General features: G+C 35.1%; 1 protein-coding gene across 3 annotated transcripts in view; it reads left to right on the forward strand.

The window, feature by feature from the left end:
- Window positions 1-26,070, forward strand: part of GULP1 (GULP PTB domain containing engulfment adaptor 1) — a 273,282-nt gene that overhangs the window by 92,867 nt on the left and 154,345 nt on the right. For all 3 annotated transcript variants that reach the window (XM_033400258.2, XM_033400261.2, XM_004276921.3), the window contains exon 2: window positions 5,178-5,304. The gene's annotated coding sequence lies outside the window, so the exon portion shown is untranslated. The remainder of the gene's footprint in view (window positions 1-5,177; window positions 5,305-26,070) is intronic.

The following is a 26,070-nucleotide window of genomic DNA, read 5'->3' on the forward strand; positions in this document are numbered from 1 at the left end:
ACAAATTCTTAGAAAGGCACAACCTGCCAAGACTGACTCAGGAAGAAATAGAAAATATGAACAGACCAATTACAAGCTATAACAACCCTCAAGGAAGACTCCACAGCCTGGCTGTGAATTAACAGTTACTCTGGGGGAGGGAGACGCAAGAGGGAGAGGATATATGGGGATGTATGTATACATATAGCTGATTCACTTTGTTATACAGCAGAAACTAACACACCATTGTAAAGCAGTTATACTCCAATAAAGATGTTTAAAAAAAAAAAAAAAAAAAAGTTCAAAGGTCCTGAGATTTAATGTTTGAATCAAAGTCTCAAAAAACCTCATTAAAACATAAAAATAAAAAGCACACCAAAAGGAAAATAAAAATTATTTAATAAATTAAACACATAAAAGTTATACTTCACTTGCAGTTAAAGAGGTACACATTTCAGAAAAAGAGACAATTTTTTGACAATCAAATGTCAAAATATGAGAAAAAAGATCATTGCTGGAAAGGGTGATTTGAAATTAACATTATCATCTGCCATTGGTGGGAAGTCTATTTTGGTATATCTTTCTAGAAAGCGTCTTGGTGGTATGTAAGAAAATACTTCAAAGATCAAGTATGGTCTTCCCTGGTGGCGCAGTGGTTGAGGGTCCGCCTGCCGATGCAGCGGACGCAGGTTCGTGCCCCAGTCCGGGAAGATCCCACATGCCACGGAGCGGCTGGGTCTGTGAGCCATGGTCGCTAAGCCTGCGCGTCTGGAACCTGTGCTCCACAACGGGAGAGGCCACAACAGTGAGAGGCCTGCGTACCGCAAAAAAAAAAAAAAAAAGATCAAGTACTTTTTCACCTAGTAATTTAACTTCTAGGAAGCCATAATAAAGGAATAACTTGAGATGAGCACAGATATTTATGTATGAAGATATGTATTGCAGTTCTATTTATAGTATGAAAGTGTGGAACTTTTGAACAATTCATCATAAGTAAAAATGTCTTGAATTACTAGGTCCTTCTTTTTAATGTGCTGGGCACTGTTTGTGGATTATCTCATTTATTTCTTTCTACATTTATGTAATGTATAGTTAATGTTTATTTGTTAATTTCCCTACCACTGTGTTTATAATAGACCAGCTTTTCCTTGGTGGAGCTCATCTTTCATCATGTGTAGTAGCCATATGGCTAAGGAGAACTGACCTTATTGGTATCTCGAATGGCCTAAGCCCATCAGTGATTCTATACCCCCAGTGATTGATTAGGGATGTGTGTGTGTGTGTGTGTGTGTGTGTGTGTGTGTGTGTGTGTGTGTGTGTGTGTGTGTGTGACCTTATTGACTCAATAAGAGTAAATCCCAGAACTTTTGATTACTGATTGAAGGAGAAATGCTCTTTCTCCTTTAGCTCTCGCTCTTGTTTTTGCTCTGGCTTTCTTGCTCTTTCTTTTCCTTTTTCCCCCCTTCTTTCCTCCAAACATTGCTGAGATTTCCATTCTTTTCCCTAGTCAGATTTATTTTCCTCCTCAAATTCCCATTGCATTAAAAAGTTACTATACCCTGGTATGAATTTCACTCTGCCATACATCATTCATTAACTCAAGTAAATTTTTAGTCTGTGGCCAGTTGTCACTACTTCGAATCCATCTTAGTGCCTATGCTGTGTTTTACATAAAAGGCTCTAAATATTTGAGAGGTCAGAGTTTGTGAAGAGTTAATGTTAAAAAGAACAAAGACTTCACCTTAACCTATTTATACTGAAAAATATAATAACCAAAAGTTTCACAGAAAGTTGCTTGGGTTTTCCACTGATTGCAGCAGAAAGAGTGAATGACTTGATAATTGTTCTTCTGCTTCTTCTAATTAGGAAAATTTCCTGCTGGTGACAGCTTCAAAGCACTGCTAAAAGTTTCATGTCAAATGTAGAGGAATGAACTAGATTTAATTTGTTTTCAAATTGGTGAATTTAAAATTGATATTAATTCTGAAATAGTTTGTCATGTCTCATCCTCTATCACTTTTCTCTTCACCATTCTGAGAGTGGAGAACTTAAAATGCACATGGAACAAAAAAGGAATGATGTCAATTCTTGGCTCAGGCTGATATCTCTGAGAATAGGAAAGGCCTGGATCAGGGTTGTCTTGTCTTGCTCTCTTCTTACCTAAATTAAATCCCAAGCACCATTCCCCCTTTACATCTTACAAATATGAATACCTTGAGTCTATTTCTATTTTGCATTGCCATTTAACAAATATATACAAATTTCTAAGAAACAATTTACTTGTCTCACCTTCTCCCTTTCATGGTCTCTTCAGAGCCACATTTACCACATGGTCGACCTAAAATACATTTTCTTGCACCACTTCCCTGTTTTATTATACTCATGTCATCTTTACGATAAAATCCAAATTTTAGCATGGCATTCAGGAGGCTTCTTGATATGGCCTTACCTTACTGCAAAAATTTCTTATAAAATAGTTTCATAAGCATTCTATTTTCAAATCATATATACCTGACCACTTGCCTGTCCTTAAAGGTGGCATGTTCTTTCTTATTACTATACCTTTGCTTATGATGTTCCCTCTGCCAACCAATTTCTTCATTGGACAACTTCTAAACTGATGGTTCACAGGTTCCATCTTCTTAAGGAAGAAGACAAGTAAAAATACCTTTAAACCTGGCTTGTTGGTTTAGGTCGGTTTTGTTGTGTGTGGAATATTTAAAGATACAAGTGTTGCATTAACAAATAGAGGCGTCTAGTCATATTGCAATGTTCACAATGGTTTTCTTAAACTAATACTGTTGGAAAAAATGAAGGTTTTGGTAAAGAAATGGTTGGCTTCATTTAATTTCATGTACCTCTTCAAATTTCATAATATGTAATAAATGGTGACAAAACAGTATAAAATTGAGTGTGTTATGTTCATACTAAAATTTTAAGAATCATTCACATTGGAAATCAAGATTTTATATTTTAAAATAAAAATATGTTCAAAAGAGCAGCTCATAAGCTTATCTAATTTTTTGCAGGAATATTTAAAGTGCTCTTTAAATGACCAAGTCTAATCATATCAGACAGTGGAATAATACATCCACTTCAGAGTATATGTCACTTTCCTGCAAGAAGAAGGATAGAAGTAGGCACAAGTTCATTCTTGTTTTTTGATGTGGGTATTTTTGTGCTCTTCTTTATGCTGTCACATTGCATAAAATATTCTAGGTTGAAAAGTGTTTTCCACAGTAAGAATGGATTTCAGTCAATCTGAGATAGAAATAAATGCTGTGGGCGTAAGTTGAGTCAACCATTTTAAGGAAAATATTTACTTTGCTATACTGTTTGGAATGGGATTTTTTTTAAACAGTTTTTTTTTTTTTAAACAAAGTTACTTATGTTATCTTGGGTGATTTCTTTCTTATTTCATTCCATTAGACCAACATTTGCACAAAATAAATAAGGAAATAACCATTACACTAAAAAACTAATTTTGTCTCCTTTTTCTCCCCCTTCCCCAAGCAGACAAAAGAGAAAAAATGATCTGGTTAATCACTTTGGAAATCATGGCACAGTTTCATGGCTACCTTTTAGCTGTGCCATGTTTGAAATTTCCTGTCCAGGATGAGCAGATCTATTTCTAAAGCTGGAAGTAGGTGATAATGCAGCCTTTACATTTTGAGGAAAGATAAGATGAGTTGTATCATTTATATATACCCTAGGAGTCAATGCTAAGAGAATACCATGCCTATGATTTAATAAATAACAGCATCATTGGGTAGATAAATATTTTTCTCACTAACATTATAAAATATCTATAAATGGCCTTAAAATATACGCTGCTCATATTTTAATTCAGATTTTACAATCGTTGCTTTCTCTGCTAGATGCTGTTGATGATCTGCCTATAATCCCACTCCCTTAGCATCTCCCAAATAAGCTTTTTTTACTTGAATTATGTGCCTCTGGGGCCTCCTAAACTAAGATTCCTTCTTTCTTTATCTCTAAAGTTACGATAGAAAATGAAAAAGAATATGGTGAACAAATAGATAAACAGGCTTCTAAAGAAAATTGTAGCTAAGTTAGAAAAAGATAATTTCAGAGTATTCAGATGGGTCAGATACAAAGAGTCAGAAATAAAGATCTGTCTTTAGTCTATAATTTGAAAAAGTCAAGAATACAGGTCTGGGGCTTCCCTGGTGGCACAGTTGGTGAGAGTCCACCTGCTGATGCAGGGGACATGGGTTCATGCCCCGGTCCAGGAGGATCCCACATGCCGCGGAGCGGCTGGGCCCGTGAGCCATGGCCGCTGAGCCTGCGCATCTGGAGCCTGTGCTCCGCGATGGGAGAGACCACGACGGTGAGAGGCCCGCGAAAAAAAAAAAAATACAGGTCTGGCTTTACCAATGGTCTGTATCAGAGTTATGGAGGGAGACACAACAAAAGAGTTTGATATGTTTTTGTACTTGTGCTCCTCCTCCCCCTCAAAAAAAAAAAAAGCATATTTTTGCTGTTTTGGCAAGAAGAAATACTATACTATGAATTTTTTTTGCTGCTTTTGAATTTATGTTCAGAGGTCCATTTGAAATGATGGAATTAAGGGAAGGCATAATTTGTGCTGTTGCATCTGGAAGGACTTCTTCCTTTTGTGTGTTGGGATAAAAATGTAAGAATCTTAACTAGCCACTGTGTCTGTTCTAGTTATAGCATGAGAATAAATAGAAGGATGAGCTACCTAAATGTTTCTCCATAGCAGTTGAAGTGCAATGAAAGTTAAAATAGATCAGTGCTTTCTAAAATTCTGTTTCACCTTCTTAATCCAGGACAGAGTATGCGCTTGGTTAGTCTAATTAGCTAATAAGTGAAGGAGACAGCTGGGCCTAGTTGTCGTACAGCCTGAGGGAGAAAGGGGGTATATGGTCAACCAACCATCACTGTTCTTTAATAGTAACATACCCATGAGTTAAAACATTTAACTCATTATCTAGCAATCCTACTATTTGCCCTTATCTAACAATCTGTTACTCTACCTTTTCAAAAAAATAACATGCTTTACCATTGTTTTCCTGTTACTGGGTAACTTTCTTGAACTTTCACAAGAAATGTAATTGGAATTTTAGAATATGCATTGTAATAACTAAATTAAAATACACATAAATATAATTATTGATTAATTCTACTGAGTCCAATTTTAATTTTATTTTTAGTTATGTGTAATTTCATCTGATATACACAAGAGAGAAAGTAATTGAAGGCAAATTCAGATGGGAACTGGATGATTGAAAGTCAAGTGTCTGCATATTCCTTCAACTATATTTGAACATACCTACCCAGGTAAGAGTAAGTGATTGCTTATTTATATACTTAATAACATTTGGAAAAAAGATTTGAAGCTATAAAAAAGTTTTTACTTTGTACTGATTATTTAAAAAGATAGTTTTATTTTATGAAATGGTAAAATACATAAAAGCAAAATAAAATTGAAATCGTGAATGAGTCTGTTTTCTAAAAACAACTTCTGTTACCTGTTTGTTCTATAGCATTTGATTTTTGTTTTGTTGTTTTTTTCCTTTAAACAACATTAGGCTAATATACATATTCTTTGTTGAATTTATTATTTTTATAACAGATCTATTTTGTTCTATTTGGGAATATGAATGAATGCTTCGTATTTTTCATTATTATCTGTTAATATAAACATAAATGATAAAACAATTTTTAGATTGGGTTTATTACTCAGAATATCCTTATGGATAAATTAATATATATATTTATATATACATACATATATATATAGTGCTCATTTTGCATGCTAAATGTTACTAAAATTAGCATCACTGGCTCAATGGCTATAATATTTTAAAGGCTTTTTATTCTTATTGCTGAATTTACCTCCAGAAGGTGATAATGAGTTATAGACCCGTTGACTTATATTTTTTCATTCAAAAATTTTCCCTAACAAAACCGAGTTTCCCTAACAAACCTAGTCACTTTGGCAGGTGAACATTTAAATGGACAGCCAATTGGAGTAAAGATACAGAGCTGAGAAAGCCAGGGGATATTCGGGAAATTGGAAGCATGTGGTAGATATAGCAGAGTAGTGGCAAATAGGTTCTTGTAATTTGGATTCCTATACTATGGAATAGTATAGGAATATTTTAGTATAGTATAGAAATATACTATATATATATAGTATAGGAATATTTTCATCATTATATGATGAAGGACAGTTGCAGGGGAATAAGACGATCCATGTTTTATCCCAAGCAGCTTAATCTGGAAGTGATTTGTGTGTTAGACTAATGAAGAGAGAGCAAACCCAAAGGGAGGGAGAATAATTTGTAGGCTTTTCTGTTTTATTTTTATCAATAGCTGTTTAAACACTTGCTATGTGCCAGGCACTGTAGAAAAAAAGATGAAGAAGACATAATCCTCACTCTTGAGGCTCTTATAGTATAGTGGGTGAGACATGTGTGGCAAACAAAGGAATATAATACACCATGACAGTGTAACAATTTAATCATATTCAAGGTAAGATTAATTGGTAACTAGTTATATTGAGATGCAGGTACTGGGTTATCAACTGAGGTGATTTTCCCAAAGACATCGAGTCTGATCAAGGTTACACTAGAAGCAATGTTTCTAAACTTTGCAAGAATTCAAACAGGAATCAATGAAACTTTAGGGCGAAAGTAGTGTAAATGAAAAACAAAGCAGTGGTAGAAGTGGTGGGAGGTTAAGGAGAGGGTCTTTTATCTTAGGCAAGAGTGGCATGTTGGTGGCATTATAGATATGGGGGAAGAAGAAAGCAAAAGTAGGATTTTTGTCATGGTAAAATAATAGGTTTAGTTTTGCTTTGCTCTCTCACTGCTTTTTGCTCATACCTTTGCTCGAGCCCTCATAGCATTTTAAAATTTCATTGCAATTCCTTATGTAATTGAGAATCCATTTATTTACTATGAAAAGCGGTATGAGTTTCCTTAAAAGTACAAATATGATAAGAGTAAAAATAAGTTACATCAAACAAAACATATGAAATAAAGACCTGATTTTATTCATAACCACTGTATATATAATTTAGCTTTAGCCTTTCCAGCAATCACAAAAGTGGATATATGTTCTTGCCCTAAGAGCTTAAATAAATTTATTATAGACGTCTTAGTGTAATGGACAGGAAAATTGTCCTTACCACTTAGAGGTGCCTTAAATTTTGCATTGTTGGAAGGAAAGGGAACTTTGTTAACACATAGTTATAAGTAGGTAAGTTTGTGGAAGTTAAGAATTCAACTTCTCCAGAAAGTCTTTCCTGATTTTTGGAACCGGGACAAGATCTTTCTCCCTTATATTATGTACCTGTATAATACCATTTACATTCCTTGGTCATATCATGCATCGTGGTTTTGCCTATCATTTCCTGAGACTATGATTCTTGAGGATTGGGTTGTCATTTATCATTACAGATATAAATAGAAATCTAAATAAAACTCACCACAATGTTGGTTTCATAGATACTCCACAAATATTTCTTAAATGCAAAATTTAATCCATTTCCATGGCTTGTCTCTTAATCATTGCTGTCCTAGTCTAGACGTTTTTGTGAGCTCCATATTAGTTTTCTATTGCTGTATGATAAATCACTTCAAAACTTAGCCACTTAAAACAGTACTTATATATTATCTCACAGTTTTCTGTGGGCTACAAATCTGGGTGCAGCTTAGCTGATGCCTCTGGCTGTAGGTCCCTTGTGATGTTGCAGTCAAGCTGTCCACTGCAGCTGCAGTCCTTTCAGAGCTCAACTAGGACTGAAGGGTCCACTTCCAGACTCAGCCATGGAGGGCCTCTCTATATAGGGCTGCCTCACCTATTATAGAAACCACATTCCTTTATAATCAAATCTAGGAAGTGTCATCCCATTTGTGGTGAGTTGAACGATGGCCTCCAAATAGATATGTTCAAGTCCTAACCTGTGTTTCTTGTGAATGTGACATTATTTGGAAAAAGAGTAAAGACGGTAGATGTAATTAAATTAAGGATCTTGAGTGCGAACATCCTGGATTAACTAGAGGAGCCTTAAATCCAGTAACATGTGTCCTTATGAGGCATACACAAAGGAGAAGTTCCTGTGAGGACAGGGGCAAGGACTGGTGTGATGCGACCACAAGTCAAGGATCACCTGGTGCCATCAGGCCCTGAAAAGGCAGGAATAAAATCTCCCTTAGAGCCTTCAGAGGAAGTGTAGTGTTTCTGACACCTTGATTTCAAACTTCCGGCCTCCAAAACTATGAGAGAATAAACTTCTGTTGTTTTAAGTCACCCAGTTTGTGGTAGTTTGTTATGGAAGCCACAGGAAACTAATATACCACCCCTTCTGCAGTCTTCTATATTTTAGAATGAGTCCTAGGTCCAGCCAACATCTAAGAGGAGGGGGTCACAAAAGGGTATGAATATCACGAGGCAGAGATCCTTGGAAGCCATCTGAGAGTCTATCTATTCTATCAGATTTCTGAATGCCTCCATTTGCTTAATCTTTGTTTGACACATCTGTGTAGATGGACCAAACTCTACAGGCCAGACATTAGACTCATTATCTCACATTCTTAAAAATCATGATCTTTCTCTGTATTTCCCACCTCTCTGATTAGAATTACTGCTCATTTTGGAAAGTCAAATTGGAAAACTTAGAGTTAATTTGAATTTCTACTTTTTTCTTAATATTCATAGCCCTTAATTGATTAACCAGTCTTTTTCATTCTGTTTCTTAAATTTTTATCATCTCTCCCTTTCTTTTCAATCTCTCTCCTACTGTTTGTGGGCTTCTATTATGTCTTTCTAGAATTAGCAGTATAGCCCCTAAATCGTCTATCTGTTTCTGAACTTTTTTTCCTTCAAACCTTACCCTGCAAAGTGGCTTTTGAAAACTCAAATGGAGTTATGTAATTCCCATTATTATTAACATTCTCAAGAAAAAGTTCTAGTTTGTGATCTAGCTCTTGACTTCCTAAAATCCAAACTGTATCTTTAATCATTCCTTAACATAGATCTATAAAATTGTATAAGACTTTCCAGATATATTATGTTCTTTATTTTTGCTTGCCTTTGTCTGGGATTCTCTTTTTCCAGGAGTCAGATAGGTGTTTGTTTTTATATCCAAAGCACCCTGCAGAATGTCTAATATAATGGCCAACACAGAATAGGTTTTCTTCTGTCGTAAACTAAAGTTAAAGATGAAAGAGATGAAGGATGAAGAGAGGAGAAGAGGCCTGAAACATCAGTATAAGGGCTAAACGTACAGACTCATCTAAGATGGAAACAAATGAAAGAGAAAGGAAAACTATGGGCTAGTGATGGAGAAAGACTAGACAGTTTAAGTGTAGGATAAAGGCAAAGGTATGTTCAGAAATAGAAGAAGTAGAAGCTCAAGAAAGTATGACAAAAAGAGAAAGTTCTAAATAAAGTTTAGATTTGAATGAGGCTATGATGTGTTTTTAAGCTTTTAGGAGTGTTAAAAGGTACATCTCTTCACAGACATTACTATATATTAGGCGGGAAGTGTATGGAATGATGCAGTTAGTTGTTCAAGATAATGAGAAGTAGAATAAATAGATAACAAAAATGTGATGCAGTGTTAAGAAAGTAGCAGAAAGGAAATAGAAGTATCATTTCTTTTGCCCCCTTTGGTTGTAATAAGTAAGACTAATGGCACTCTTGTCTGAAGAGAGCCTCTAGGGAAATCCCTCAGTGGAGAGCAAATTCAAATCCTTTTCAGGAAATGTATTCTGCTTGATCAGCATTTAAATACCAAAGGAAATAATCTTTAAGCCATTCGAAGAGATTGAAGAAAGACATTTTGCTTTCCCTGACCTTTGGTTGTACATTAAAAATTTACATTCAGTACATCTGTATATGTAAACCAAGCTTCTAATAAATAATGATATTCAAATTAATCTTTATCTGTATAATGTTAACATTAATTTTCATTTAACGAAGAGATTTAAAGGGAAAAATGTTTTGAATATTTATGCAATATGTAATTGTAATGAATGGTTTATTCATAAATTAATTGCTATTTGAATGAAATAGTGAAAACTGGGAAAGTAGTTTTTTATCAAGTATGTTAGTCTCTATGTTGCAAAGTGGTAATCTATGGACCTTTTAGTGTAAACTAATTATTCATGCTATGAGGGTATTATATATTATATCAAAACTTTCAGTTATTTAGAGGTAACATTCTGGGGTTTTTTTTGACCTCCGAAGGTTTCCTAAGAGGTAACATTCTTTATAAAATGATTTACTTTGCTTTTAGAGCATGATTTACATTGAGAAAATTTAGTTTAGTGAAAAATAAAAAAATCTTTCAAAAAGATATTTTTTACACATGAAGACAGAAATAAATGAGGGAAAAGAATAGGATTTACATAATTATGTGCACTGAATGAAGAGAGAAGGAAATTGGTAAATCGTGAGTTTTGCATTGCATAGTTCATCAGCTCAGTGGCCTGACAATCTAAACTGGAAACTTTTTGATCAAGTGACTATCTGTGATGGTCAAAACCTGTTTATACAAGCAATCTGTTATGTAGCAATCACATCTACATTTGAAGAGTCTCTATCAATTTCAGTTCTTAGCTTGCAAGTAACAGAAACTAGTTCTGAGTACTTTAAGCAAAAAAAAGCATTTTATTGAAAGGATATGAGGTAGCTCATAGAATCAGAGGGTAATCAGAAAAAAAGTTCTCAGGAAAGACAGCAAGCAGCCAGAGCGTTTCCGGGGATCCGGAAAGCAGCAAGTGGAGAGAGACTGTGAAGAGTACTGCCATGGAGCTAAATCTGGACCGATACTGTGGTTTAATGCTGTTTCTCACACATTCACAAAGCCAGTGTGCATGGCTGGGTCTCAATCATTTGCCCTCAGCCAGGAACCATGGCACTTGATTAACAATCCTCCCGAGACTGCCAGCATGTGGAGAAGGTAGGTTCCCCAAAAGAATTTCAACGTTTTGGGACCAGGTTGGGAAGTCTTTGTAGGGTAAGTAAAAACAGTAGATGTTTCTAAAACCTTTCTTCGGAACTGTCATTCGAAAGCCATCAAACTCTAGTGGTAAAAAGCTCAAATAATAAAGATTTTACCAGTAAAATTAACATAGATTAAATAATAATGTTGCTCAGGTTTCAAACATTTATTTGTTCCTTTTTTTATACATATGTTTATTGTCTGTCATGTGCCAAGTGCTGTCCTAAGCAGTGAAAATAAAACTATAAACAATAGAATTAGTCGTGGCTTTGCACAGAGCTTGTAGTCTAGTGAGAATTGAAGTATGTGCAACACTTAATATATTGCAGGAAGTCTAGAATGGGAGCTGTATTAGTTTCCTAGGGCCACAGTACCAAAGAGCCACAAACTGGGTGGCCTTAAACAACAAAAATTCTAGAGGCTAGAAGTCTGAAACCTAAGTGTCAGCAGGGTCACGTGTCCTCCAAAGACTCTAGGGGAGGATCCTGCTTCGTTTCTTTCAGCTTCTGGTGGCTGATGGTCTTTCTTGGCGGGTGGCAGCCTAACTCCAATCTCTGGCTCCATCTTCACGTGGCCTTCTTCCCTGTGTGTCTCTGGGTGTGTCCTCTCTTCTAAAAATACCAGTCATTGGATTTAGGGCCTATCCTAAATCTGGAATAATTTTACCTCAAGATCCGGAACTAATTACATCTATAAAGACCCTATTTCCAAATAAGGTCACACGCTGAGGTTCTGAGGGAACATGAATTTTGGGGAGATGGTGTTTAACCCACTCTAGGGAGGGTACATGATACCGTTGGTATTCCTAGCAGAGTCCCTGGGCCTGTACGTGGGGTATGTTAGAGAAGCTTACCTGAAGGAAATGTCTAACTGAGGGTGGATGTTCAGCAGAAGGAAAGGGATGTATAATGGACCCTCCCAGCATTTGTGAGGAAGCATAGTTCATTGGAAGAACTGAAAGTGTCAGTAGTTCAGTTCAACTGGAGCAAAGAGTAAATGGGGCTGGCAAGAGGTGGAGAGGAGAAAGGATGGTGAAGAGTTTCAACGGGACAGATGATTAAGGGAACGCGTAAGGAGTTTGACATTATCCTGAATGTAGTGGGGTGCCACTGAGGGAATAACCATTATGAAATGCAAAGAGAAAGAAAGTGAAAAGAGTGAAACTGGGACACACAGCTGTATCTACAGTAGATCTCAACACTGTGTATACCTGGCAACCTTTAATATTAAACACTAAAAGTAAATGCATCTAAATGTTAGCAGTGGTTATTCCTCGGTGACTTTAATTTTATTCTTTCTAACATTTTTAAAATATAGTGGGTCCAATGAGCATATACTACTTTTATAACGAGGGGGAAAAAGCATTTTTTGGTAAAATTTAGCACATAAAATATACCTGAAATAAGATTTTTCATAGCACAGTGTTTTTAAAAATAAGTAATTGATTTCAAGGATTGGGTATCTTTTGACTTAGGAGGAAAAAAGACTTGTGAGTGAATAAAGAATTATATCACCTGAGCCAGGTATTTCATAAAATATCTTGAAATATGTATGGGAATATGGATTGCACATCCTCAGTTGGGTTAAGTAGCCATTGGATAAATCAGGGGAAAAACTTCTACTTTTGGACATAAAATAGGAAATACATTTGGATTGAAAGCACTTTTCACTTGATTTTGAAAACCATGTCAGTGAATGAGCAATTTAAAGAACATAGAAATTGATCCTTTTATGTAAGTTATCATCAGTAATGCCAGGTTGCCTTATGTAAGGTGATTAGACATAACATTCCTGTGAAGATTTTACTAATTTTGTAAGACTGAAGTGGTATTTAGGTTTCTGGAATGCAAAATTAGAGCTTTACTATTAAATCTACTTTACATATCAAGGGTCATGCTGTGAGAACAGAACATATTTGCATGTTCTGTTTTTTTCCACTTAGTTTCAGAATATTAAACAACAAGTCCATTAACACTACTGGATGATGTGACGGGGCAATTAAAACTCTCATGTCATCTTTAGGCTATTTTCTTTTTTTGTGATTATCAAGAGATAACACAGCTTAATTAAAGTCTCATAATAAAGTTTATAAAAGGCCGAATGCTGGCCAGTACTTGCAATTAGGAAAATCATTTGATACTTCTGTGGGAGTTTTTGTTTTTCTTCAGAATTTTGTTAGTTGCTTAAATAGCATTGTTTACTTTGATTCATCGATAAAATTATTTGCTAATCCTGACCTGGGATGATGAATAAATATTTTGCTGTTTAAGGATAGTTCAAAGTTCAAACATTTTACTTGCTAATGACTATAAAGTAAGCAGACCTTCTTTCTTTAAAAATAGTTTCAAATAAACTCTAGTAATAGATATACTAGAAATACATTTCTTGGTTAATTATTTTAAAAGAAAATAGATAAAAATAATTATAAGAAAAAAGTGCACTTACATTTCAGTGGAGAGTGGCTTTTTTAAAGCAAGTTTATATCCCTTATATCATTTAGTTAGCCTATCCCAAAAATATTTTAGGTGACTTGTCCTATGTAAAATTTCACTTAATTAGGACTATGAACCTGAAATTCTACTGGAGAATCTACTTGCTTGGAGTTGATGTGCTTCTCCCCTCCATCTTCCCATTCTTGAGTAGAGTTTTCTAAACTCCTGAGAATTAAGAATCTGCCACGGCAGTCCTAGCAACTTTAATACTATGAATTATTATGGCTAACACTTACATGTTGTTTAGTGTCAGGCACCGTTTTAAGCTGTCCTTACAAATGAACATATCTAATCCTCACAGAGATATTTTGAGGTAGGAAACTCAGTTTACAGATGAGAAAGCTTAGGCAGAAAGTAGTAAAGTAAACTTGCCCAAGATCAAATGGTAGAGTGGGGATTAGAACCCAGGAAGAGTCTTTATTTTATCCATTACACTCTAGTACATGAGAGTCTTTATTTTACCCATTACACTCTACTGCATGAAGAAACGTAGATGAACATGAGAGAAAGTATTTTAATTCAAAAATATCAAGCACTTCATCAGTATTCCCTTGTCTTCTTCTAGTGGGAAGATCTGACATACAGCTGTCTGCTATACACGTTACACATTTCATCTTCTCCCACATTTTTGTACCTCTCATTCTCCTCATATTTCATTTATTTCAGATCCCTTAACTCTTCTCTTACTTCATATTCTGTTTATAGTTTTATTTACATGTTTTCTAGTATAAAGAGATTCAAAGATAAATCTCTTATTTTGTTTAACTAGAAAGGATGAAAACATCATTTTGAGAAAGTAAAACATTAGTTCCTTGTTCTAAGATAACACTGATGCAAACAGCAATAGTAAGTTTTCAGGGTAATGACAATATTAAAAGAGTTTTTGATATCCCCTTTGATAATTTAAGCTTATACTTGATATTAAATTTTATTTTGAGAAGAAAATTACAAATTTTCTATTCTTTATGATAAACCAAGCACACACAGTAATATCCCACTGAATAATATCTATCCCTGGATAGAACAGAAAATAAATATATGTAATTCATTATAGAACTGTGTTAGAAAATAAATCAGAGAACCTTCAATAGACCAGAAAGTATGAGAAATTCAAAAAAGGATGTAGTGTCAGATTTGAGAAGGAAGCCACAACTCAAGATATGCCCTGGGGAGGACCCTTACCAAAGGTTGGTGTGACACTAAGAGTGTGCCATTCTCATAAATGGTAGGTTCCAGATTCCTGGAGAAGCCTTGAGTTCAGGGATGAGTAACTAGTTGCTTAGTTGTGATACCGCAGAGGAGCTTAGTCAGGTAGGTATTCAAACCTGCAGAAGCCCGGTTTATCTTTTGTGGTCTGGACATGGAGGATGTGAGTTCGGGTTAGAGGAAAACACTGAAGTGTTCAGATATCAGCAACGATGAGGAGAATCAGGGAACCCTACTACCAAAGTTACCCTTTCTTCCCGCACTCTTCTTTTTTTTTTTTTTTTTTTTCCCGGTACACGGGCCTCTCACTGTTGTGGCCTCTCCCGTTGCGGAGCACAGGCTCCGGACGCGCAGGCTCAGTGGCCATGGCCCACGGGCCCAGCCCCTCCGCGGCACGTGGGATCCCCCTGGACCGGGACACGAACCCGCGTCCCCTGCATTGGCAGGCGGACTCTCAACCACTGCGCCACCAGGGAAGCCCTCCCTCACTCTCTTTGAAGACAGATTCCAGGACTGAGATAACAAGAGTTAATAAACTAAGCACAGTGCAATTTACATGTAACAGCGAGGGATGGGAGAGATATTCCTTGAATAGAAGAGAGTAAAGCAGAAATCAAGTGAATTAAAAACTTGATCATATTCCTTTAACATTTCAACTAGGCCAAAGCATAGATGAGAAATATTTCAACCTAAAATTCCACTGTATCTTTGAAATGTTAGAAATAGTGTTAAAAATCAGGAATGAAGATGGAGGACAAAGGTCATTATATCGCTCCAAAACAAAAATTATTTTTTGAGAATGCTGCCTTCTTTGGTTTCTTTTTGCATAATTCTTTTCAAAATTATAGTATGATGTATAATTTTTACGTTATAACATTGTCAAATATTTCAACACTAAAACCATAGAAAATATTTCAGTCTCAAATATTATCATAATCAGAGTTTCAGTAAGTTATTTTCTGATAAGTGTAGCTTAACAACAGGGAGAAAATTTTTTTGTCTGTGTAGAGTTTGAGACATTTATTCTCTGTGTAGAGTTTGAGCTGTTTTTCTCACTGTTTATTCTCACTTCTCAGGGACAGTATAAACAATGCTGAAGAAAACAAACTCTGATAGAAAACAAAGTATTGGAATGCAAAAAAGTAAAGAGTGCACCTTTTCTCCATCCCAACCCTCATTTAGGAAATAAATTGAACCCACTTTAAAAAGTAGCAGAGGGCACTCTATTTTGTCAGTCTTTTATAATGACTGGATATTTATTCTAGAAATAGCATTGTGCATGGGTCTATCTGCGTGGTAGGGCATACAGAATGTTTTTTCTGTCTTCTGAGCTTTGGAAGTTTCCAAATAGTAACAAAAGTATTTTCATTGTTTTTATTCCAAGGTTATACTGTAGATTTTTAGCTTTTTAGCACTGGCTTGTTTCTTTCCATTGCCAAACCTAGATATAATGTGATTTAACTTTATTATTCCCAAGCCTAACAGATTTCCAGTCATATTCTTAATATTTCATTGCAAACAAACCCTTTAAGTCAGTGTTGAAAAGGTGTTGAACACTTTTTTCTTCTACCCCTGATACCCGTAAGTATAATGCTGAGGAAACATGGAATCTTTTGGAGTCCTTTGTTTTTTCCGACTTGCAAAATTGCTGGGTCATCAATGTTTTCAGTAGTACAGAATCAAGCTATTTCAGTAACTAGTCAGTATGATTTGGTATGATGCATGAATATAGACAATAGTATGTATTATTTAACATATATTTTTAAAAGTCCACTTCTATATAGGCCTTCCCCTCTTCCCTCTCTCCATTGGTAACCACTAGTTTGTTTTCTATATTTGTGAGTCTGCTTCTTTTTTGTTATATTCACTAGTTTGTTGTATTTTATAGATTCCACATATAAGTGATATCATACAGTATTTGTCTTTCTCTGTCTGACTTAATTTATTTAGCATAATGCCCTCCAGGTCCACCCATGTTGCTGCAAATAGCAAGATTTTGTTCTTTTATGGCTGAGTAGTATTCCAATGTATATCTTCTTTATTCATTTATCTGTTGATGGACACTTAGATTGCTTCCATATCTTGGCAATTGTAAATAATGCTGCTGTGAACTTTGGGGTGCATGTATCTTTTCGAATTAGTGCCTTTTTTTGGGATATGTACCCAGGAGTGGAATTGCTGGGTGATATGGTAGTTCTGTTTTTAGTTTTCTAGAAATTTTCATACCGTTTTCCACAGTGGCTGCACCAGTTTACACTCTCACTAACAGTGTACAAGGGTTCCCTTTTTCCCACATCCTTGCCAACATTTGTTATTTGTGTTCTTGTTTGATGATAGCCATTCTGAAAGATGTGAGATGATATCTCATTGTGGTTCTGATTTACATTTCCTTGATGATTAGCGATGTTGAGCATCTCACAGTACTTCTTAATAAGTGTTATTAAAGGTGCATATTGCTGATATTTTCAGAAATAATATCAGATGTGTACGAGTGCAGTGTAAGATCTGGCTACTTCTTGTACTTTGTCTCGCTTCTCCCTGCCTCAAGCCTACAAGGGTGAGAATGTAGATACGGGCATTTGAGGACATTATTCCAGCTTTCCTAGGCAGGTACTTTAAGTTGCTGGAATTGGTGGTCTCAGTGTGTGGACCTGTGCTACTTAGTCATGATCTGAGATTATATTCATTCATTCATTCCCTCTTCCATTCTGCAAATATTTAGGGAACAACCACCAGGTACCTGGCACTGTTCTAGGCACTGTGGCTTCAGTAGGAAACAAAATAGACAAAACCCCTGCCCTTCTGGGCTTACATTCTAGTGCAAGAACATTACTGCAGCCTCTTCCTTCTCAATTTCCATGGCCTTGAATTGAGGAAGTTCTTTAAAAATAGAACCTGCCTTTTCAGTTTTTTGCTTATTTTTTTAAAATAAAATAATAATGGAAAATGTAATGAAATCATTAAATAACTGCAAACTAATGTCTTACAGATAAATCTAACCAATATGTAGAAGTTGTTAGGCTTCAGACAGTGCCAACATTTTATAGTTTGAAATTCCCATTCAAGTACAAAAGAATATATTCATAGTAAGAAAGACCCCATAGAGGTGTCCATGAACAATATACAGAAGCATGGACTATGTGAAGGTTAAATTCCACTTCTGTATCTGTGGATTTAACTATCCATCCCTCCTCGCTTCCATCGATAGACAAGGACAACCCCATCCCTTACTTCAAATTGTTGGTTATCTTCCTATGCTCCTCAAAATTTCACACATGTCTATTCCTGTTCATTGTGGATTGGTCTGTCTCTTCATGTTGCTGGAACACTTATATTAAGGATACAATTTAGGCTCTCTTTGAGAGGTTACTCATAGATCAGTATCTTAAGCATAATCTTTCTGTATCTATAAGTTTTATTGATTACATATTGAACTGTTTCTGTTATTTTTATAGAATTAGCCAGGTGTATTCACACGTTGGCAACACCCAAGATAGGGCTACGTTACTGCTTATAGTCACTGATAATGTTTTTGGCTAATAAGTCTGCAACTATGTATTAGAGCATTTTCTATGAATTTTCTGTGACAACTCAAGTCAGAAGATTGCTGACTTGAACTTGAATTGCTGCTGGGTTTGAGACAGAACATCAATTTATGTGCAGGATGTTAATTTTCATGATTCAATGATTCTCTTCCAATACTCCAATACTAAGAAGCATTTTCCTCCTGAGGTATTTTGTTGTTTTTTTGTCTCAGGATAATATGTACTCTCTCCTTAACCACCTAATAGATACAAGCTGTAGTTTAGAGATGCCTGATGCTATGATTTTAAATATTTCATACTTGCAAATTGCTACGACAAAATTTTCAGTCAGCCTTGTAAGCAAATTATGCTCATTTTTTTATCTGCTTTTTTGGTGCTTCTTAGAGTGCACCTTGATTATCATTTATCTTTCCTCTGCAGTAATTCCATTTTTCTGGATCAGGATTTATGTCCCCAATTTTATAAGAAAATGATGGCGATTTTACAAAGCCCAATTAAATATTATGTTGTTCGTTTTCATCTTTAATAAATATAACAGTTCCTTGTTTTTATTGATGATAAATCCAATGTACATTTAAATGCAAAAGCATCATGGTTTCACCCTTCACTCTGAGGTCTTTGTAGAAGTTTCCAATCATCTTTCAGTTTTCATGAAGGGCTTAAGCTCCTTGAACAGCAAATTTGATTAAACAGTTAATCTAAAACTGTATCAAGTCAGGTAAGGCAGCTTCTCTTTGACTGGAAGACCTGTATCTGTTTCCTAGAAGTAGTCCACTCTTCCAGATCTACTGGGGCTTCACACTGCTGCTAAAGCCTTAATTCTGTGATTACTTTGTCTGTCTTCCACATCCCCTTACTTTCAGACACTAAATCTTGTCTTTCAGACTTTTAAAATATAAGGCATTCACTTGCTTCCAATCTCAGAGACAACCTTGTTTCTCTACCATCATCTTTTGCCTGAGCTACAAGCAAAAGCTTTTTAACTCTTCTAGTATTTACTTCAGCAGTATGCATATATTAATATGTAAATTTACATGCAGATTTAATATCTCCCAGGCAACTTCAGTTGCTTCCTATTACAAGGCTTAATGTGCCCAACAGGTTTCTTCCTGGTCTCATCTCTTCAGTTCTGTCTGTTGTCACTACTTCCCCTTTTCTCCACTCTTCATCCTTATTGGCCTGTTTTCAGTTTTTTGAATGCCATGTTTGCACACCCTCAGACCTTTGCACACCCTGTTCCTTCTGCTTGGTAAACCTCACTTACATCTTTCAAATTGTAGTTTAAACATTACTTCCTCCAAAAAGGACCCCTTGACTTTTTTTACACTAGTTAAGGTTTTCTTATAATATGCCACCTTAGTACCCTAGGTATTTTTTTTTTCTTCTCATTATGTGTTCCATTATTTTTTTCTCCAATTTCTGTCTTCCCTGATAGTGTATCAGCTCCATCAGGCATAGGTTAATTCTGTCTTGTTCGCTTGTATTAAAATATCATCCACAATATAAATTCACAGTAAATAATTGCTTAAATAAGGGATTGAATGATTGAAAGATACTTTTGTTACTTCTTTTAAAGATGGAGTATTTCTTGAGAGAAGTCTGTTTATCCCTTTTATGTATTTTTTAGATTTTCAAATTCTCTGACATTGTCTCTAAATAAAAGAAATTAATAATTTAAAAATCTATACTTTTACTTTATGCACTAATTATGACTAAATGTTAAAATGACTATTCGGGGAATAAATCATATTATATAAGTCAGTTATTGTATCTGTTGAGAGATGTTCCTGTTTCAATTTGCTTGATTAAACACTAAATTTTTTTAATGTATTAAAATAAACTTAAGTTAGTGTTTTATAATATAAGGAAAATGTTTTTAGGTATTGATTGATTTTTATATGCTTCTAGTTGGTGACCAGTTTTTGTTATATGTCTACTGAATTCTGTCATTTTCTTTACAAAGAAGCTACATAAATATATTTTTAAATTGGAAGATTGACTACAGCTGTGTAACCATTAGACAAATCAGTTTTATGACTTATTAGTATGATTCTAGCCAGTAGGCTGGTATTCTAAATCATAACACTTCAGTAATCTTCATTGCAAAAATAGTAATTTGTGTATTTTTTAGAGCTTAATTTAGCAAGAACTAAGTGGAGGATTTGACAGATAAGATGCTTGCCCTCCCAGAGTGTTCAAAAGAATGCTGAAGCTGGAAAGGTTTGATATGTCATTAGCTTGGCAATTCCTCTTAGAACTCAATGCTATAATCATTAAAAGGAGTTTTTGTAATATGTCAGGGGCTTGTAATTTTGTTCTATTCTAAAATGATATTTGTGACAGGAAAATGATTTCAATTTATGTATTTGAATCTGTGTAAATTTTTAAATCACACAATGACAGAAATAGTTCTGATTTCTTCAAAAAACAAACTTTATATAATTAGACTAATTTATAATTTCTTAAGTGGAATTAATTTGCATGACTGTTTTATTAGTATAAAACAGGATTCTAACAGAGTGAATAGGTGGTGTTATAATTCCTTTGTAATAAATTATAATTCTTGGTTTTATGGCATAGTATTACATCAGGAGTATATATGTTATCATGTGGAATAAGTCTTAAGATGTTCAAATGCAGTGTTTAAAAATGACTTTAGCAGTATTTAAGAACTTAAAATTCACTTGCTTCATTTTAACAGTCTCAGATTGCTTTGCAAATAACCAAGATTCCTTGCTATAGATTAATGTGATCTGGAGAATTTTCTTCATATAGTTCATTGGAGCCTCTGATAGAATAAGGAGTAAATCTAAGGAAATTGTGTATTTTGCAGACAAGAGCAAAGGGCACATTTGGGGGACTTTTTTTTTAAAGACTATAGCATGAAGGCTACTATGGTTTCTATATCTCAGGGCCAGCTAACATGATCTCAGATAAAATCTATTTGATCTAAGTAATAAGGCAACTTTATCTCAGAAGACTGCAGGACTCTGTATATCCATCTGTGAAATGTAGCCCAGATACTTGAAAAGTTTAATGATAATTCCTGGGAGTTGGCTTTTTGAAGAGGCCCATGATAATTTGGGGAATGTGACATTTATTCTTCTGACCTAGCAAATTTCAAAGAAAAGTATGTTTAGATGAAATGTTAATGTCTGTCTAAATCCTTTGTCAGTGTAGAGCAAATCAGAGAAAAAAGTTGTTTGCAATTGGAGAAGAAAGAATAGAAGTACCTGGAACATGACCTTAGAATAGAAAGAATAGTTGAATAGGGGTGAATTAAAGCTGCAGCTGATTCCAGTCTTCTGATTGCCAGTCCATCTCTTCCATCAGGAGACTAAAAAGCACAAGATTGCTAAGACCCTGAAAGGACTTTCCAACTGAGTCCTGAAAATGAGTGTTACAGTAAGAATTAAAGGAAAATGTTACCTAACTCAGGTTTGGCTGCTCGTTGCTCAAGAATACAATACTGAGAGACAAGTGGTAGGCAAAAGGAAAGATAGCTTTGTTGAGGAAGCCAGTAATCCTGGGATGAATGTGGACCCATGTCCCAAAGAACCAACTCCCAATTCCCCAGGTTTGGCTGGGAGATTACGTAGGGAAAAGAAAGGGCTACAAGCTGGAGAGGGGGCAATCTTGTATTTTCAGAGATGATGTCTTGGTCACATGATTCCAGGTAACCATCAAGTCTTGCTTGCAGCCGGAACATTATCTAAGTCAGAAATCTCTGGCTCGCTAGTCCTGAAAAGCAAGAAATAAGGGACAAAGACAAAGGTGAAGCAGATAGAACTAATCTTCAGTCTTGATAGGCGTCATCAGCTTTTTCCATTAGCAGCAAACTAAGCTAAGTTAGTGGTGGTCTAGGGTAGAAGTCAGGTATGGTAAGCATAAAGTCACAGCCATATCATAAGTAAGAAATAGAGTTGGAATAATGCTGAGGAGATGAGAGTCCCTAGTTACAGTCTCACTGCCTCAGTTACAAAAATACCTTCATTATTTCAAAATTCCTCAAGGTAACATGGAATGAGTGCAACCACTCTCAGTTAAAAGTGAATTTCTCGGTTTGCAAAGTGATAAAACTAAATCAAGATGCCCCAGTGCTCTATTTTAGAGCACAAAGCCCTATTCCAGGAATCTTTTGCCCATCCTGTGACTAATTAATAATATTAATTATGAAAAAGGAAGGAAGGATATAAGCATCTAGAATAAAATGAGAAATATACTTTAAAAATTTTATTGAATTTATATTTCCAATGTTTTTTTTAATTTTTATTTTTTGTAAGCATTATTTTCACTCTTTTAAATGAAATTCTTTCTATGTAGCTTTTCTCTTCTCATCCTTACTTACTTCTCTCTCTCTCTCTTCCTCTTTTTCCCTTTCTTTCTTCTGTTCTTCCTTTGAGAGATCTTTTTGGGGTGATGAAAATGTTCTGCATAAATGTAATTAGATTGTGGTGATGGTTGCACAACTTGGTAAATATTCTAAAAACCACTGAATTGTGTATTTTAAATGAGTGAGCTCTATGGCATGTAAATTGTATACATATACATTTCACTTTTTTACAAAGGGAAATGCCAACCAGAGGTTAACTAAGGCAACTGGACTGGAGTAAGTAAAGTACAAGGACACTGGGTCTTTTCTCAGATTGATTACAACAAATCACAAGGCTAGACGTTGAGTTTTAGGACTCAATTGGTAAGTCCTTTCAGGTCATATCAATCTTGCTTTTTTTAGTCTTGAGATGGAAGAGATGGACTGACAATCAGAAAATTGGCATCAGTCGCAGCTTTCATTCACCTATATCAATTTGTGGACTTTGTGTCCTACATGAAGGGAGACTGTCAGTGATAATTCAGAGACAGGATTTGCCATTTATGAAGACAAGCCATGGTATGGCAAGCTCTTGAATATATTCAATTGAAAGATGAATAAAAAGCATACAAAACATGCAAGACATTTACTGCATTTAATCAGATATAGTTGGGTAAATATATATATATTTAATTTTATTTATTTATTTATTTGTGGCTGCATTGGGTCTTCGTTGCTTTGTGCTGGCTTTCTCTAGTTGTGGTGAGTGAGGGCTACTCTTCGTTGCAGTGTGCAGGCTTCTCATTGTGGTGGCTTCTGTTGTGGCAGAGCATGGGTTCTAGGCATACGGGCTTCAGTAGTTGTGGCACATGGGCTCAGTAGTTGTGGCTTGCAGGCTCTAGAGCTCAGGCTCAGTAGTTGTGGCACACAGGCTTAGTTGCTCCGCAGCATGTGGGATCTTCCCGGACCAGGGCTCGAACCCATGTCCCCTGCATTGGCAGGTGGATTCTTACCACTGTGACGCCGGGCAAGTCCTGGGTAAATATATTTGAATACTTGTTTCTAAAGTCTGGTAAGCTTTATTCATTTTCAGGTAAATGCCAGATCACAATGGTGACGATTGAGTTTTTGAAAAAGTATTATAATTTCTGTTTTTGAAAAAGTTTTGGGTGCCCAGAAAATATTTTTTGTCTACATCAGGAAATTTTTCAAAATACTTCACAGTTAAACTCCATTTTAAAACTGGGACAGTGAGAATCCAGCAAATTCAAATATGTGTGAAATAATACAAATATAAGGTTGTTTTCTTTTCATTGTTCTGTAAAGCAGAGTCCATTTGGTGGTTTTTGTTGCCGCATCTCACCCATGACAGGAAATTCCTCTTCCTGTTATCTTTCTTTTTTTTTAAATTCTTTCATAGTTACATGTTTTATTAATCACGTCTGAGAAAAGTCATTGATTTTCATTTTGTACAGCATTATCTTGTAAGGACAAAATACAGTGAAACTTCCAAGCTTTTTGCATATCAGAGCTGAAACTGAAAGTTTCTCCATAATTGAATTTTCACTTCTTATTTGTAATAAGTTTATCCTTAGGAGGATACTTCATAGTGTTTGATCACAGATGAGATTGAGCATTGCTATCACTCAATAATGTTAAGCATCTGTCAGGTTCTCTCCTATACTATATATTAATTTTTTCTCCGTTAAGCAAATATTTGTTGGTGGCCTGTGGGAATAAGATACACCTAGGTCCTCTTTCCTTGGTATATTCACAAAAGCCTCTGAAACTAAATTTCCAAGTCAAGCCATGCTAAGGCCTGGCATAATAAGTTTTCATCGTTAACAGTTTTTTTGTGTTTGTGGTTTTCTTTTTTTTTTTTAATTTCAATTTTTAATTATATATTGTTTTTAAAATTCCAGTTTCCAATTGTTCGTTGTCCCGTTATCTCTTATCAAACGCTGGGAGCTTTTAAAGCATGGCTCGTTGGATTATAAAGGATTGTTGTTTTGTTACATTTGCTCATTACAATAGCACATTAGTGCTATTTGCTAGAATTACCCAATAGTTTCCTTATACTTTCTTTACTTACTTTACTTACACTTTACTTACTTTCTTTACTTTCTGTGCCAGAAATTGCCTACACACTCTAAATTATGGGAATAGCTCAGGTGGCCTTTGCTAGCAGGAAGTAAGATGCATTTTAACAGATTTTTCCCCCCCAGTGGTAACTATATACTATAATTTATTCGAATTAGTTAAAAATAGCAAAAAATACATTACTATAGAATGTCTAGAGAATTAGTTCATATTTATTCAACTATGCTATCATTTGAAAAACTATTTTCACTTCATTTTAAAACGCTGTTCCTTTGTAAAACATGAGTGTATCCAATCTTAATGGAAGTCTGACATCATGGGAAAAATTGTTTAAAATGAGAATTCAAAAGGTCCTTATTGATTATTTGGTCTCACCTCCTCATTGACAAAGAGCAGATTTGTTCTTTTAAGGAGGAACTTTTATTTCCCCCATTTAAATCTTTTGAATCAGTCACAGTCATTAATAACTTTGATAGCCCTACCTATGTAAAAACTATGAAATTTTAAATATGTGAAGTCCAAACTAACAGAGTTTATATTTTAACTTGGAATATTTGTGTGCTTATGTGTGCATGCATGTGTGTGTGTGTGTTGTGGTGTGTGTGTGTTTTGTGTTTACAGAGGGATGTAGGAGTTAATACAACAATAAAATGTCAATATGCCAAAATATATTTTTTCTTTTAGAACATTTTTACTAAAATTTCAGATTAAAAACATGAAGGGTTATCGTTGCCAGCCTTTTGAAAAATTTTATTTATTTTAATTTTTAAAATTATTTATCTATTTAAATTTTTATTGGAGTATAGTTGATTTATAATATTGTGTTAATTTCAGGTATACAGCAAAGTGAATTAGTTATACATATACATATATCCATTCTTTTTCAGATTCTTTTCTCATGTTGGTTATTACAGATTATTGAGTAGATTTCCCTGTGCTATACAGTAGGTCCTTGTTGGTTATCTATTTTATTTTATTATTATTTTTAACATCTTTATTGGAGTATAATTGCTTTACAATGGTGTGTTAGTTTCTGCTGTATAACAAAGTGAAACAGCTATACATATACATATATCCCCATATCCCCTCCCTCTTGTGTCTCCCTCCCACCCTCCCTATCCCACCCCTCTATGTGGTCACAAAGCACTGAGCTGATCTCCCTGTGCTATGCAGCTGCTTCCCACTAGCTATCTGTTTTACATTTGGTAGTGTATATATGTCCATGCCACTCTCTCACTTCGTCCCAGCTTACCCTTCCCCCTCCCTGTGTCTTCAAGTCCATTCTCTACATCTGTGTCTTTATTCCTGTCCTGCCCCTAGGTTCTTCAGAACCATTTTTAAAATTTAGATTCCATATACATGTGTTAGCCTACGGTATTTGTTTTTCTCTTTCTGACTTACTTCCCTCTGTATGACAGACTCTAGGTCCATCTA

The sequence above is a fragment of the Orcinus orca genome, chromosome 7 (assembly GCF_937001465.1).
Source record: "Orcinus orca chromosome 7, mOrcOrc1.1, whole genome shotgun sequence".
In the NCBI taxonomy this organism is placed as follows: domain Eukaryota; kingdom Metazoa; phylum Chordata; class Mammalia; order Artiodactyla; family Delphinidae; genus Orcinus; species Orcinus orca.